This window comes from Mastigoproctus giganteus, chromosome 5 (genome assembly GCF_048544385.1).
Source record: "Mastigoproctus giganteus isolate SK-2022 chromosome 5, ASM4854438v1, whole genome shotgun sequence".
In the NCBI taxonomy this organism is placed as follows: domain Eukaryota; kingdom Metazoa; phylum Arthropoda; class Arachnida; order Uropygi; family Thelyphonidae; genus Mastigoproctus; species Mastigoproctus giganteus.
The window spans coordinates 41,440,324-41,454,594 of record NC_143579.1 but is presented as its reverse complement, the minus strand read 5'-3'; the positions used below and the strand labels follow the sequence as shown (position 1 = coordinate 41,454,594).

The window sequence follows — 14,271 nt, the reverse complement described above, 5'->3', positions numbered from 1 at the left end:
ATTGCTTACGATGCTGTCGTCTTGTTGTGCCCGTATTTATGTCGGCCGCACTTTGCTAATTTAAACCTTTCATGGAATGTGGGCCACCAGCGTAAAGGTCTTCCAGTGCGCGCTCTGGTGGAAGAAGAGGACTATAATTAAAGGGATTTTCGTCATTATGGAAACCCTCAACGCATTCTGTCAGCGATAGAAAAATTGCCTCGCACACATACACGTGGTTCTACTGTTTACCATTTGGCAGATTCGCTGTGGTTCACTTTTGTGCAGTATCGGGGGCCATCTGGGACTATTCTCATAGAGGTGGGTAACAATTTTTCTTTAAGAAACATTTTGATATGTGTTTTATTGAAAAAAAGAATGGGTGTCGAAGGTCAGAGGATTTTGTTTGTCATTAATAACGCGTGACGTAATTTTCTGGACTTGTCTGGACTTGTTCGAATGATGATGCAGGTTTGAAAGATTGATAAAAAAAATTATTAATAATATTAATTAGATATTAAATAATTTATTGTATGAATTTTAAAAGATTTTGGTTTCACCTCTGGAATTTTCTTCATCAACACGACACCGTTTACAAATTTACAAACGTTTGCCATAAATAAATTTAAATTGTACCGGTTTTTTTGAACTTCTACACCCAGAAATCATTTAATAGCGAACGTCACTCCTGTAATATGTCAAAGGTAGACACCCGACAGCCCTTCCCGCTCCGTGAAAGATATTTCCTTATGTTTTGTAGCATTTTTAAGCTAATCTGCGCACTTCGATTGCATAAAAATGTGTTCTTTCTCGCTTAAAATACTGATGTCCATTGAAAAGAGGGGCAATATAAGTTAATAAAACTTAATCTCCACGTGCTCGAAACATAAATCCTTTTAGCTTTGAATCCTGTCGCAACGGACCATTTATTTCAACTGGCGTGCTATTCCCATAAACAAATGACGAAGCCCCAATGTCTCTCGCAGGTAGCTATTTGCGACACGCCGAGGCATTCGTCGAAGGCGTGTTATGTCACCTCCAATAAGGCCTCCCTCGTGCAGCTCCATGATGTGCGTTATTGTCAATGGGATGGGGAGTACTCCGCTTGCAATCTCAGGTGAATGACATTGTAAATTAGTTTTCATCGGAGTGTGCTTTGGATTGCGTATCCGCTTCCCTTTGCTTGATTACAAATGACGCCTAATTAATGGGTGTAAGACACAATTCTTAGCTAGTCACATCCGTTTCTCTCTCTCTCAGCACACCTAAGACTATTATGTTTCTGCAAATGAAAGTGGAAAGGTATACGTCTCAAGAAAATGGCTTGATTTAAGTGAAATGTATCTCGTGCGATATTTAGGCCATGAGTTAAATAATTAGCATTTAGGAGCTAAGTTTATGAAAATGTTTATTCTTAGCTGATTGCTATCAGTTATGATGTGAGAACTTTCTTTTTAGGCCATAAACTTGGCCCAATTTGTTGATTTGTTTAAATGGTAAGGGGTCAAGAATCGAACTTTCACTTTTTCCACGTGGTTGTTTAGATTTTTTTTGAAGGCCTAAAAAATTAACGGCTAATAAAGGCCTAAAAATTGAATACCTAAAAAATTAACGTATAATAAAAACTCAAAAATTAAATATCTAAAAAAAATTACAACTAATAAAGGTTTATAAGAATTAAAGATAAAAACTTAACGCCTTAAAAATGCCTACAAATAAAATATATAAAAAATAATGCCTAATAAAGGTCTATATAAATTAAAGACATAAAAACTTAAAGCCTTAAAAAGGCCTACGAATTAAAGACATAAACAATTCTTGCATAATAAAGTCCTAAAAAGTTAACGCCTAATAAGCGTCGATAAATATTAACACCTAATAAACGTCTATAAAAATTAAAGACATAATGACTTAACGCCTTAAAAAGGCCTAAAAATTAAATACGTAAAAATTAATGCCTAATAAATCCCTAAAGAATTAATGCCTAATAAAGGTCTATAAAAATTTAAAAAAAAAAAAAATTCACGCCTAATAAAGCCCTTAAAAATGAACCCCTAATAAACGTCTATAAAAATGAACACCTAATAAATGTCTATAAAAATTAAAGACATAATGACTTAACGCCTTAAAAAGGCCTAAAATTAAATACATAAAAATTAATCCCTAAAGAATTGATGCCTAATAAAGGTCCATAAAAATTGAAGACATAAAAACTTAACACCTTAAAAAGGCCTACGAATTAAAGACATAAACAATTCTTGCCTAATAAATCCCTAAAGAATTAATGCCTAATAAAGGTCTATAAAAATTAAAGACATAATGACTTAACGCCTTAAAAAGGCCTAAAAATTAAATACATAAAAATTAATCCCTAAAGAATTGATGCCTAATAAAGGTCCATAAAAATTGAAGACATAAAAACTTAACACCTTAAAAAGACCTACGAATTAAAGACAAACAATTCAGGCCTAATAAAGCTCTAAAAAATTAACACCTAATAAACATCTTTAAAAGTTAACGCTTCATAAACGTCTATAAAAATTAAAGACATAAAGACAACGTTTAAAATGGCCTAAAATTAAATACATAAAAATTAATGCCTAATAATACCTAAAAATTAAAGCCTAATAAACGTCTATAAAAATTATACATAAAGACTTAACGCCTTAAAATGATTAAAAATTAAAGACAAAAAAATTAAAACTGGTAAAGGTCTAAAAATTAAAGACATAAAAAAATTAACACCTAATAAAGACCAAAAAATTAAAGGCCTAAAAAATTATTCCTAATAAAGGCTTGAAAATTAGACCTAAAAAAATTACATTTTATAAAGGAATAAAAATTGAAAACTTAGAACAATTACGTATAATCAAGGCCTTTATTAGGCGCCAATTGGTTTGATTCTTTATTGTTTTTAAATTAAAGACATAAAAAAGTAAAGCATAATAAAGGCCTAAAAAAAGTAAATTGCGTTTAAAGCCTAAAAATTAAAGGGCAGTTAATGGCCTAACAATTAAATCATGACTTTTTAGATTTTTGTTAAGATCTTCAAAAAAAAAAGCCTGAATTTGATTAAAGTGATTGTTCTGCTAGAAGTACATAGTTTTTTGAGAGATATAAGAATTAATTCTAAAAATAGCATTTGAAATTAGTTCTAGTATGCCCTTTTGCTAGTCCTAATAAGAAATATGGTTCACAGAATTATGCAATCTTCTTAATTCATTTGCATAGTTATAGTAACAGAGTTTAATTATTCCAATACATACTGTAATTATAGATCTGAAAGAGTTATCACGTGATTATATCTCATAGCAAAGTTTGGATTTAATTATGGATTGATCCCTGTCATTAGTATGGATGGGGAGGGGGTTGTTTTAGGTTTTATTTACGCGTACCTAGTTGCCAGTCTTCAATTTCTAACGACACTTCATGTATATTCTGTTGTCTGTTGCGTTTTCCGTTGTCAAGACATTTTTCATGGTAACTACTGTATATACACTTATGACTTCCTCGTACTATTCCCCAGATAGATGTATGACGTTGCCATAGCACGACCATGAGCTGATTTCTCTGTTTATGGGATGAAAACCCCAAAATAACTCTGCAGTAATCCTACTCCTCCCTCATGAGACTGACTACCTCATCCTAGAGTGAAAAAAAAAAAAAAAAAAAAAAGTATAAGCTTGTACACACTCACCTGTGAAGGAGAGATTTTTTATTTAGGCGTAGTTGAATTAAATGAAATTTGGGAAAGAATTTTAAAATTTTACTTTGCTTCTCCAACCTGAGTTATTTTCTGCTCCATTAAATCGTGTGTATTTTATGGTTTTGTCTTTTCAGGGATGAAAAACTCGAGTAACTTGAGGAGTGTCTAACCGAGTACTCCTAAACGCTAAATTAATCTCTAACATTGGTGGAATAAACTAGATTTATCCGATGGATGTATATGCAATTTAGTTTTCAGTTTTTTTTTCTGCTTTCTTCTAGTTGTAAACACATTTGGATCTGCACAAAGAGTGAGAAGGTAGTAGACTTATGCCACCAAGTAAAATACAGGTAATTTCACTTTCAAAGAATTTTATTTATATAATTAAAAAAAGAAAACAGTCCCGATTATTCGTAGTCGCGTTAATCCGAAGTCGCGTTAATCCGAATTGTAATATGGAAAGCAAATAAAATTTCTCTAATAGAGCAGCAGGTTTTCTAACATTTTTATCCTTCGTTCCAGTTATTGTCGTTGCTTTTTCCCCTCATATAAAGAGGGTAAAGGTCCACCTACAGTACAAGGATAATTAGCTATAAACAGGATTGCTTTCTTTTACGGTATTTAGAGGAGAGCTAGGCGAAAATGCAAATGGAAAGAAATCTTTGGCTCTGTGGCATCGGAACGCGGGGTGAATTTAGCTTTCGAATAAATCCCACCCCCATCCTCCCCACCAAAAAAAAAAAAAAAAAAATTCACTTTTAATCCGAAAATTGTTTACATCTCGAGAATTTGTGCAGTTTGCTATTTACCCCCAGGTACCGCACGCTATCGATCACTGTCCCTGTATTTATAGTTCTTTTTGGCAATCGATCAAGGTTACTGCTTTTCGTTGAGTACAATTCGCGTGTAAAGCATTTTGAGAGCTCACTTCATGATGTACCTTTAACAATCGATCATTCTTATGTACTGTATGGCTTATTCAAGTAATCGACTGATTTCTCCCTTCATACTATTTACACTCGCTCTCTCTCCTCTCTTCTTTTCTTCTCCTTACCTGTAATCAATCCATATTTTTGCGATCACCAAAATGCATTTACCACTATCGGAAAGTATGTTTCGCTATTGGGAAGCGCTGTTTGGACTTATGCGAATATTTTCCTGACGTCAGTCTTCGTTCTGTTTGAATAATGCCACAACGCTATCCCATCACAGATTTCTGTCATCAGTGATCCCCGATAAATTCCTACTCCAGTTTGCTTGTTTTCTTTAAACATCGCAAGAATGAGTTTTAAGAAAAGCAACTCCACCGATCTGCATGGAACCAAAATGACTTAGACGAAATATTTTCAGCTTGTATTGTTCCAAGAAGACAATCTCTCTCTCTGCGAATGGTTATTTATCTTGGCTCTTCCATTTATCCTGGGACTCGTGTAAACACTCATTTACATGAAAATAGAATCATATAGATATTTCTGACTATTTAGTTATCAATTCGTGCAGCCGGCCCTTTCAAAATTATTCATTTCTAGTCAACATAAGTCGGGTTGTTTTCACGCACTAAAGAATTTTGTTTCGAAATTCTCTTCTTGAATTCGTATCTTTGACGTTAGAGTATTGCATAATTTATGCTTTACAGCCATGCTGGTAAGTTTAAGATTAATGACGTGTGGGATGAACAGATATTAGAAGCATCTAAGAGAGACTCTTAGATGCTTCTTGTTGCTGTCGAAGGCTTTTAGGAATATCAGAAACTGAGGCTATATTGCTCCGTGTGCACTGTCTGTAAATTGCCTGTGTTCTGTGGTCGATTTTCTGTTTGCTGGACGATAAACTCGAGTTTCCAGGAGGAAAAAACCATGCTATCCTCCCCTGGGACCAACTAACAAAGCCACGTTGTGAAAAATTCCCATAAGGATTCCTGCCCTCATCGACAGGACTCGAACTCAGGTCTTTTCCACCCAGTTTGGGGAGGATGGCGATTCTACCAACTGTGCTACTCACGAGGGCCTCTTAGATTTCTAATTTTTATCCATTTTGGTGACCAGGGATGGAATCTTTGGTCACCAGAAGGGATAAAAATCTATCTGGATTAGTAGGAATTAATTTTAAAATCTCTTTCGATGCTCCATCCTCTGAAATTTGTCACGAATGGGTTCCCATCTTCTACAACGAATGGTTGTAGAAGATGGGAACCCATCTTCTACAACTTTAGACATAATCAAAAACTGGTGTGCTTTCGTTAAAACGATTCCGTGAGAAATTTAAGTGCTTTTCAAGTTCAACCACTTTAATTTTAATGTTTTCTAAAATATTTCTTCAACAATGGCAGTTTTTTCAGAACTGTTTGCTTCTGATGGCCGACGAGACCTTGAATCATCCTGAAGTGACTCTCGTCCTCTTTTGAACTCCTCCGATCATCTTGCAACAGTACCAAACCTGATGCTTCCCTAAACACTGGTATCATTCTTTTCTGGATTTCTTTAGCTTTTCTGCTCTCTTTGGTCAAAATTTTGATTAATGAACGATGCTCAATTTTCTGGATATTCCATCCTCTTCCACCTACTAATGTAAAAAATAAAATTTAGACACCGACATGTTATTTTATAAGATATTAAGCTATCAAAATAACCTAATAATTTATTAATACATTTTATATACCCATTTCTTAAGAACCTTTTGACCGCTCTTCCCCGAGAGGAAATTTATTCTAGAGGTCAGCAACAGCAGTTGACCAAATGTAAACTTCTTCAGATCCAGTCTATTAGTTTTTCCGATAATTTGTATTTAATCCCCCCCTTGGTTTTCACGTTCCATTTCAATACGAAAATTGCACCTCAAACCAGATGACTCACCCATCTCTGGACCTTTTTAAGGAGCTTAAATTTCTTTAGTTGGAGCCTTCAGACCTGAACACCGTGTCCAAATAGAGTGTCCGCAATAACCTTCTATCTAGATGCAAAGGTATGGTTAATCATCGATAAAGCGTCCTCTTAGCCTGCTCACGCTGTATTGAAATTTTTAAGATGACACCCTTAATGATAATTAGCTTTAACCCACGTACAAATGGGTTAAAATAAAATCAAAAGGGTTAAATCTAGGAAAAATAAAGAAATTTTTAAATAAAACCTTATAGAAGAATTAGTTTTCGAATTTTTATTTCCATTACAGTTTTAGTACATAGCTGGGGGTGGTCTTAGGGTAAACTTTTACACCATTTGAAGACAGATGGCGTTATCAAGTTTAGAACCGCTCTATTTTTTTTTTCATTCCCTGTAATCCTTGCTTGTTTTCTCTCACCCACTGACAGAATCCGGCATGCATCTCACCAGCGCGTGAGTGGAATGCACCCTGGATAGACACACTGAAGAGGAGGGATATTGGATGTGACAAAAACCACGCAACTCTACTCCCCCCCCCTCCCCTTTTCCCTTGCAACCGATGGAGATCTGCACCTATTCTGACCTTTGTCACCCATAGAGGGTCGTAATGATGCTGTCAGCCGTACATCTTGTTTGTAGCGTCAACTGGCTGACCTGCGTCAGGGTAACGTTGGGGCTCCCGATAGGAGGACCTCCGGTCTGTTCCATGCTGTGGAGAGAGAGAGAGAGAGAGAGAGAGCGAGAGAAAAAAAAAAAAAAAAAAATGATAGAATTAGTAGAATGTTTTAATGCCTCTGGCGCTGTGATATTTAACATACTTTTTCAATGACATAAATAAATCGGAAATTTTGTTACGTAACTTCCGGTTTCATACTACCAACAAGAAATTTTAATTATAGTGTTATTGAGCCAGTAGCGATCAAGCTATCAGCAAAACTAAAAATTGTATAGAGCAGTAATATTGCACACCATTCCTCCAGTTTAAAACATTGTAATGAAATAACTGAGCTGATTAAAATCGCCCGAATTAAATACAAAAATAATAAGCTCAGATAAAACATGGAACTGTCTATTAGCTGCACAAAGAATCTATTTAGAAGTTTTTCAACTCCAAAAAACACCCAACTGCTATCAATTATTTCGTATTCTAATAAACACACCACCTTGTTAACTACATCCCCAGAGAACTTTGCAGTAAAAGAGCTCAATTTATATGAATATAATTAAATATCCCAGCCTATAATAAACTACAGTTTACATACATGGGCCCAAGATGTCATGTACTCCTTAGATTCCTAAGTAACAAACTAAAACATAACGAAGAAGATTGCTATCCCCTATTGACTCCTTAAGTCTACAAAAAGAAGTGTATTTTTTACCCGACATGCCTCATTAGGAAGACTATTTTATTGTATTTTTTTTTTTTTTTCTTTTACCTCCTCCTCCTCCTCTCATCGATGTTCCAGTTAATTAAAAGCTGGGTCAAAAGTTGAAGGATTTTTAATTCTCCCACAAACTTTAGCACCGAAGCCAATCATCCAGTGCCATTTTTTTCTCCTACCTGTTTTTACTCGACGGTTTTTTTTTTTTTTTTTCAAGACTCAATTTAACAGTGCAAAGATAAAAAGCACAGTCCCTTCCCCCACCCCCAACGAGTATTATAAGAAAAGCTAGACAGAAACCAATCGGCTGACACACTTGCCCAGTCATCAGTAGGTTTTTACGCTCTTCCAATTTCAGCCTGAAAGAATTTGGATAATATAGATGAAATCCTCATGTCATTTCCTACCATTGATTTCTGCTCACTCTTCACTGGCCAGATGCGGAGATCCGAGGCCCCAAAGGCATTCCTTGATTACTTAATCGATAGTCGAGTCTTTATGTACGGTTCGTTCGTTCGCTCCCTTCCTACGGAAGAGAGAGAGAGAGAGAGACAGAGCCCTGTTCTCCGCGAGTGTCCCAGTTCACCATCTGCAGCCGGAGGCCCTCGACACGACGCTAAAGCCCTCAGACCTCTCGGGGTGGGGGCCTCGCGTGCAGATAGGAGAACTGGAGAAGCAAGATGAAGAATCGGTAGACCTCCTTGGATTTGAAGGGAAGATAACGTTGTGAACCTCTCATACACCAGATCCCTTTCATCTAGTCTTGCCTTGACCGAAGAAGATTCTTCATTCTTAGAAGGTGGACGGCATTACTAAAGATACACAACAAGAGAGAGAGAGAGAGGAAAGAAGAAGAAGAAAAAACTCTATATTCACGATGAAGCAAAAAAAACTCCACCATGCTGCATAAAAGTGATATATGAACCTAGTTTCTGGCTTTTTCCTACAGAAAATTTCGCATCTTTGCTGACTTTCCCACTCAGTTTTTATGTACACGCTTTCGAGTTAACCACCACAAGTTGAGGAGAAAAAATAATAAATAAAAAAAAAAGAATGGAAAATGTATTGTATGACAGAACATTAGTTTGGTTTTTATACAGCCATTTTCGCTTTCCCTTTCTGTGTTTCTTTATGCCAAGATATTTGTGACTTCTTAGAAATATTTCTAAGCTTTTCCGCTCTTCTTCTTCTTCTCTTCTTTTTCTTTTCTTTTTTTTTTTTTCCAGCCATAATTCCAATTAGAAGTGTTCACTAATCAAAACTGAAACCGCATTCACAATAAAGGACGAAAAAAAATGTTTTTGATGTCGGTTGGTTTATTTTATTTTTTATTTATTTTATTTTTTTTGTTAAAAATTCCTGTAGTCACCAGCCGAAAGAAAAACCAAAAAAAAAAAAAAAAAAAAACTTTTAACATTTAAAATATATTTCGTTTGTCTGAAAGGACTGCTTGGAACACTCTAAAAATATGCTAAAAACACGCTGCATTGATTTTTTTTTCCTCGCGCAACAACAATGTTTTCTTTCCAGTGCGCCCTCTGGTTGTAAAATACATACGCAATAAAAAAAAAAATAATAAATATTTATTACCAAAGTAACCGTCAAGTTGCATTTTTTTTTTAAATACATGAAGCTGTTCAGATTGAAAAATTACATGAATATAGACTATATAATTGAATCTCAGTAAATTTACTATAGATAAAAACGTCACTTCCTCCCGGAAGTGACGTCACAGTCGAATCCTCCATTTATTTGTAGGTTTCAGTCACTAATAGGCTGAAATAGACTTTATACAACTGATTAGCAGTAAATTTACTGAACGTAATTACGTCACTTCCTCCCGGAAGTGACGTCACAGTCGAATCCCGCATTTATTTGTAGGTTTCGGTCACTAATGGACTGAAATACATTTTATGTAGACTTTTTAATTGATTCTCTGTAAATCTACTGCGGATAAAATCGTCACTTCCTCCCGGAAGTGACGTTGCAATCGAATCCTCCATCTTTATGTAGTTTATTTCATGTTTATTTCGTAGATTGCGGGAATGAGAAACATACAGGAAACTCCCACGTGGTTTGATTACAATTCGCGTTTAATGGCCGATGGAAAAGTCATTAAGGGATGTTAATTGTTTGTATAGACTAAATAAAATTAAATTACGGTGTGGTAATAGTGTTAATTAAGCTAATAATGTTAATTTGTCGTGGTTAAAAATAAAAGAAAATTAGTAACTCGTAATTTGTGGGTTAAGTAATGATTTTAAGCGTTATCGGTGTGCATTAGGGTTATCTTTTGATTTAAATCGCAAGTGGACTTTATGGAGAAGTGCCGGGGTTCACTGGGCTTTCGTAGGGGATGTCGAGAGAATAAAGCCAAGCCGAGAAGTTAAACGACTTCTAAAACTACCTAAAAAAAAATGTAGGCTCGCCCTTTCGCTTTTCATCTGGCTTCATCTATTTCTTAATCCAAATACGGTAACACAAATTTAAACACTTCTCAGCCTCCCTGCATCTGCTGCAAGGTTAATGAGTTAGAAACAAAAATCTAGAACAACGTAGTAAGAAGAAAAAAAATCAGTTCTGGTATAAAATTCTATTTTTTTTTCTCTCCTCTTCCCGTACTGTTTTTTATTTGCTTCTTTGATGGATGAGAAGACGCTACCCATCTTGGCGTGACCACTCCGAGAATATTGCAAGTTTGGGCGTCTGCTTACCTCGTTGTACCGAACAGAACAGTCGGAGCGGAGGTTGTAAGGACAGGATGTAGTAAGGAGATAAGGTCAATGAACTGGCCGAACAGATGCAGGTCACTCATAGACGCGTGCATGAGCCACTAACAGCAGTGTGTCAGATCTTTCTTTGGCTTTTTGGGGGAAGTTCCGTAAAGGGTAGAATTTGATAATTTGCTCGAGTCACGTGTTTTTTTTTTTTAAAGGCCCTTGATCAAAGAACAAAAAACTTTACGCTTTTTCTTATATTTTTTTTTTAAACGGGTGTCAAAGGAAATTTTCAGAAGATATCTTATTCGTGATCACATGACTTTCAGAACTCAATGGGGAAAAAAATTTTAATATTAAAATTAATAAGTATAATTTCATAAATACGTTAATCTACATGATTGCGGGTTATAATACTTGTTTATTTTTGCATCTATAAACATGTGTAGTATTTGTTTACAGCTGGGTAAACAAATATTATTAGTCAGCTGAAAATCTGGAAAAATACACGAGCGTTTTGGCCTTGAGTTTTGTGGCGTAATACTTCTGTCTTCACATTTGGTTTGTTCAGCTGAATTTTTCCTTTTGATCTATTGAAGAAAATCTTGCTGAGATTGTGTTCTCGAAACCAAATAGCACTGCGCTGTCAGGAAGCGGTTTTTCTTAAATTCTCTCCCCAACTTGGGGTCTGTGTAATGAATAAGGGGGGAGGGAAATTGCAAGCGGATAGCTGAAGTGTTTATTTGGATAATGCGAAAAGAAAAAAGCGTCTATTGGAAGTCTGGTTGTTCCGAGCACGTGACTTTTAAGGACACATGTGAGATAGAGTGCGAAATTGATGTGTACAGCTGTTGGATTGGAGAATACTTCGCAATATTTTCTCCATATATATTTTAATTATTTGTTTATTTATATGTCATTTTAAAGAGTGTTTATACAATAATGATGACACTTTTATCAACAAATGGTATCATTCACCCAGAACTAAGTTCATTTACAAAAAAAATAAACATAAAATCACTTGAAATTTGCTTTATTCAACCCTTTTCTGCATATAGACGTATGAAATTAAGATTGAGTTTGATTCAAATCTTTAGCAGTATCTTGAAAAGCATTTTATTAAATAATTTATTTATTTAAGGAATAGACAAATTTTTCTTTATTTTTATAGGATCTGAAAATTTCGGTTTTAAGATTCAAATTATAGTTTAGTTTAGAATGTGAATTTGAATTTAATTTGAATTTTAGAATCTGAATTTTTGAATATTTTTAATAATTCCATGGTTGTAACTGATTTCGGTTGTTAATTTGAAAAATATATTTTTTTAAAGTTAAATTATGCCTGCAATTTTTAAAATTTAGAGTAAAAATTAAAAAAAAAACTCTAAATTTAAAAAAAAAATTATTAATCTTTTGGTAATTTTTAATTAGTAAAAATTGTCATATTTTTATAGACTAACCCGATTTCAAGAAAAAAAATTTAAAATTTAGAGTAAAAATTGTAAAAAAAAAATACTCTAAAATTAAAAAATTGTATTCATCTCGTGATAATTTTTAATTATTAATAAAATTGCCATCTTTTTGTAGACTACCCCGATCTCAAGAAAACTGAGAAAATTTGCGATATTTAAAGATTTTAGAATCATTGAATGATTAAAAAAAAACGTAAAAATTGTATCTGTTAATTTAGGATCAAATTTTCTGTTTATTCTACTACAGCACTACTTATTATCTTATCTAAACCTTTTTTTAAAGTTAAATGCCATTTTAATGTTTATTTTTCAATCTAAGCGTATCTCTAATTATATATTGGAAGATTTTGCAAACATTTCGCCTTACGAATCAATCCCGATGATAGAGCGATTTTCGCACGAGCTGAACGTTGGATTTTGTCACTTCTCCGTGGTCCCTGAACCCACGGATATTGCGTAACCACGATAAGCGTCCATGGTAAGTCATATTAGATTGGCAGCATTGAACACGGAGTCCATTGTGGTCTTTGTACACCTTCTTTTCTGCGTGAGAAGCCTTTGAAATCGCGAGCAAGAGAGATTTGACCGGAAGTGTAGCCCAGTTACGAAAACTAAAGGCAACTTCCTGAAGTGAGTGACGGAGCAGCTGGCCATTGTTACTGCATTACTATTTATCATCGTATAAAGGATGCGCCGATAGTGACACATATAATCAACCAAATGGCATCATCGCCCCTCTGCGAACACCTCCTCTGTGGTCACAGGCCGGTGAAGAGAAGAGGCGGGGTTGGTGGTTTGCAGGCGCGTTTACTTGGAAAACACGTGTTGAATTCGTTGACACACCTGTAATGCGAAAGGTCTAATTATGATCATGTATCATTTAAAACTCCTTAATGTCTGCCCCTGCAACGGGCCCTCCCTAATGACGCCGAAATTTTCGTAGGAAAATCGTAATCGTGGCAAAGAATCATTTATATTCCTGTAGACACCCCTCTTTCACCCCTAAACGAAACCCTGACCCTTCTTTTCAGCGTTTACGATGGCAGGGAAACGTAGGACCCCACCACGTTGACCGATGTTTATGTTAACATTTTTCATGGCGAAGGGGAGTTTGAAGATAACCACATGGGAGGGATTACTGTTCATAGCGTAACGTAAACTTTGATTAACGTAGTTGATAATGTAAACAATTGTAGTGTAGCCCCTTATTTCCGCGAAAGCTTCCCTAGATTAAAAAATAAATAAATAAAAAAATCAAATGTGTATTGAATGAAAAGATAGCTTAGTGGATTGAAGAGTTTATCCATCGGAGGAGGCAGAGTGAGGAGCATTTGAATCTCGTAGTAGATTTGTACTAATCAGGCAAATTGCAAAAACAATTTTCATTATTAAATTTAAAAAAAAAGAAATTAGAAAGCAGAAGAAAAAGAAAAAGACAGAAAAATTAATTAAAAAATTACAAAGAGAGAAAAATGTAAAAGAAAAATAAACATTGAAGAATTATTTTAAACAATATTAGAAAAAGTCAATATTAAGTGCAGGTTTATGTAAAAGTGTATTTTTTTTCTGAACAGATTTAATTTTTTTGTCGATTTATAGCCTACCAGAATACTCCAGTAGGTTATGGTCAATTTCATTATGACGCAAAATCACGTGACATAAGTTTCAAAAAAAAATAAAAAGAAAAGGCACGAACACGCGCTGTCAATTTCCAATAATTAAAGTCACGTGAAAATTACGAGTCAGTTTAAAACAATTAAATTGTTGAAATTGACGTCAATTTTCAACAATTTAATTGTTCAAAATTTAATTGTTTCAAAAATTTTTAATTGTTGAAAATTCCGCAAAAAAACAGAAAAATAATAATAAATAAATAAATAAATAAAATAAAATAAATAGTAAATAAACAAAATAATAAATTTTGTATTTTATTCCACCAATAATACATTTTATTCTCTTAAATATAAAAGCGCTTTTTAAAAAAGAACAAATAAAAATAAATAAAAATATATAAATAATAAAAATATTATAAAAACAAATATCAAAATAAATAAAAAAATTATACAAATAAAAACTATAAAAATATCTTAAATATAAAAGGGAACAAACTGTAATACATATTTATTGCAGAATGGT

The 14,271-nt window shown here is 34.2% G+C and overlaps 1 long non-coding RNA gene across 2 annotated transcripts in view; it reads right to left on the bottom strand.

The window, feature by feature from the left end:
- The window catches only part of LOC150085324 (uncharacterized), a 72,280-nt gene that overhangs the window by 30,797 nt on the left and 27,212 nt on the right, over window positions 1-14,271 (bottom strand). The window contains exon 3 of one of the 2 annotated variants that reach the window (XR_016546969.1): window positions 7,161-7,273. The exons of the other annotated variant lie outside the window; for it this stretch is intronic. This is a non-coding gene — a long non-coding RNA (uncharacterized LOC150085324). Of the gene's footprint in view, window positions 1-7,160; window positions 7,274-14,271 lie in introns of those variants that run through there. 2 annotated transcript variants of the gene reach the window in all.